Genomic DNA, 2,966 nt, shown 5'->3' on the forward strand with positions numbered 1-2,966 from the left:
GGGTTTTAAAAGCAAAATGTGCAGTCCTTCTCCTAGAAAAGTTGAAAGCATCAGCAGAGCTGTACCTAAGTTTAGTTTAAAAACCATAAACTCATGTTTTTTGCTATTCTTGAATGGGTAAAAGGCTTTTTAAATATGTGAACAAATGCTTGTTAGGAACTCTGAGATACACCTTCCTGTCTTTGTAGCAGAGCTAGCAGAGTGGGCACTGAGATGTCTGAGTTCCTTTTGTTTTGCAGAATATGAGTAATCTTCCCTTTGTTTGTTTTGTGGACTGCAGTGAGTTGCTGCCAGTTGCAGTTTCTTAAGGATTTAATAGTCTCAGTCAACTACAAGGACATCATCCTCCAAAGGCTCTGTGAGAATGAGAACTTGATGCTGATAGTGTACGTCCCCTCTCATGCTTGTATGGCTCTCCACAAGCTTATCTAAGAGGCCAGTACATCTCAGAAGAATAATAGGGATCTTGGGAAGAGGCAGATGACTGTAGCCTGCTTCAGAGGATGTGTGTGGGGTGGGAAAAATTAATCCATGTCCTGACTACTCTGTTAATCTCTGGTACCTGAGTGCTAGAGAGGCTCACATCCTTAAAGGCAATTATGTTTTTGTCCTTTTCTTGGCAATGAATTCCTGTGAGGTCTGCTAACCAGCAGTGGAGATGGTGGTTAGTAGCCACCTGCTTATTTTGGGCTTTACTGGTTCAGAGTTGCCATGGAGATCAGTAGGAGTGTTAACCAGGCAGGGACTGCAGCAGTTTGCCCTGGTTGTGTAAATCCGTTTGACGTGTCATGTGTCTCAGATTCGGCTGTGCTGCTCACATTGGAGGTCTGCTTGCTTGCCCGATTCCTTTGTAGGAGAGCTGAACAACTGCCCTGCAGTATACATAGCACTGTGATATTTAAAAAAGGCAGAATCAGGGTTAGTACATACTGTTCAGGGGCCCATATAAAAGCAAAGTCTGTGCACTGAAGAATTTTTAGTGCAGGTGTCTAATCCCTGTAAACTAGAGGGAACTGTTACTTGCAAAACTCTCCTGTGCTGGAGCCTTTCTTGTGATAGCAGCAAGCATATTGGCTGTCTGAAATGGAGAATTATTAAGAGGCAGAAACAGAGATTTTTATAATTTGGGACATGTGGGAAGAAGGAATCTTCCCAAGTAATTTTAGAACTTGTAAAGCAGATTAAAATACCGAGAGCAGGGTGAGCAGAATTAAGTGCTGAATATAAATGTGTTCTTTACACTTGTAAAGGGTACTCAGGCTCCATGTCCTCAGAAATATTGCTGGGAAAATATAAACTAAAATGCTCCAGATTGATAAAGGCTTTAAGATTATTGAAGTAAATGGTGACTCCTTTCAACAGAAGCTAAAGCTGGTACATCTTGAAGGCTGGTGTGAGCTGCTTGTATTAGTGGAAAGGCGTGATTGCACGCATCAAAAGCTGCTTCTGCTTCCCCCATGTCCTCTACCAGTCTTAACAATTTAATCCATAGCAGTTTGTCTTCATGGGCTGTAATTGATCTGTCTGTGATTTAGCTCATCAGATGCTCATTAAGGAGCTTGCAATCTTTGTTATGCATGCAGAGTGAGAGCCTGGGATCTAAACCCACTTTGTCTTAACTGGATTCATTTAGTATTCAGGGATTAAGGGAGGCTAATAAACTTACATGAGCTATTATTTAAAGGTGAGCTGCCAAGTGAACATGAAGGATGATTCAAGCACTGCCAGTGTGCCGAGCACTCTCTGGCATTGGGGTGTGAGTAGCAGAGGGAATTGTTAAAACCCCAGCAAGATACTCCTCATTGCTCAGTGGAGGATGTCCCAGAACACCCTGGCTGTGTGAGATTGGACAGCACAGCTTGTGGTGAAGCTTCTGAAGCTGTGTCTGCAATGAAGATGGCATTTTATGCTAGTAACGAAATCGGGGTACACAAATATTTTACGCGTTGTCTGTAGAGTTTGAGCTTGACATCTGTTTTTGTTTTTCTGGGTTTTTTTAAGTGCTGCTATTGTTCTGAGCTTCTGTCTGTGCTCTGGCAGTGCCTGCAACGATGTGCGCTTCCCATGTTGCCTGCACACACATGCTGAGAAAATGCCTGTTGCCATCCTTTAACAAGGATACTCTGGCAAGCTGCAAAAGAGAACAATCCCCCTGGGCTGCAGAAAGCAGTTTCCTTTCCCCGGTACTTTAATGAACCCTTGAGATATTTCCAAACCGTAGGAAGAGGAAATGGCATGTGTGGGTTCTCCGTCCTGCTCCTTTCTGAGCCTGGCTCCACATGCCAGAGGCTTCCAGAAAGGTGAATAATTCCCTGAAATGTTTGAGTTGACTGTGTAGTCACACGCGCATCGTGTCATCAAACCGGTAGTGCCTTGGAGGCCTCTTAAGTGACTACAATCACAACAGGCTCTTTGAGTTCTCATGGTCCGGTTCTGCCAGGGGATACCTGCACCTGCATCCTGTGTCTGCAGCAAAACTATTGCCTTTGGTTGTGAATCATGGGAAGCTCTGGGGCCCCACAGACAAAGCCCTGTGTAAGGGATCTGAACCCTGACAGGGCCTGCTGCCATTCACATTAACTGACTTGCCAGTTGCTGTGTGTGTCAGGTTTGGGAAATCTTTGAGAATAGAAACCCTTTCTCATTGCTCAAAGTCACAGTATTTATAAATACTCTGTGCTTGTGTTTGTAATTATACATTGTCCTATGCAATTATTAATACCATGGTTTTCTTTCTTTGTAGTGTACAGAGGCCAAAAAGCATTGCTGGTACTTTGAAGGATTATATCCTACATATTATATGTAAGTAGTCATCACTTTTCTTTTTTGTGTTTCCTAGTGCACAGGAAAGGATTAGATTTTGTAGGGTCTTTGAGTGTTGTTCTTTCACTAATCATACTTTTTCCATAACTTTTTTGAGACTTTTTCTGAATTAAAAGCGAAGATGCAATATGTCCCATCTCTTT

At 42.9% G+C, this 2,966-nt stretch overlaps 1 protein-coding gene across 1 annotated transcript in view; it reads left to right on the forward strand.

Annotated features, from left to right (window-relative positions):
• The first annotated feature begins 2,743 nt into the window (after positions 1–2,743).
• The window catches only part of VOPP1 (vesicular, overexpressed in cancer, prosurvival protein 1), a 22,380-nt gene continuing 22,157 nt past the window's right edge, over positions 2,744–2,966 (forward strand). The window contains exon 1 of the mRNA XM_010001529.1: positions 2,744–2,802. The gene's annotated coding sequence lies outside the window, so the exon portion shown is untranslated. The remainder of the gene's footprint in view (positions 2,803–2,966) is intronic.

The sequence above is a fragment of the Chaetura pelagica genome, unplaced genomic scaffold (assembly GCF_000747805.2).
Source record: "Chaetura pelagica isolate M959 unplaced genomic scaffold, ChaPel_1.0 scaffold7, whole genome shotgun sequence".
In the NCBI taxonomy this organism is placed as follows: domain Eukaryota; kingdom Metazoa; phylum Chordata; class Aves; order Apodiformes; family Apodidae; genus Chaetura; species Chaetura pelagica.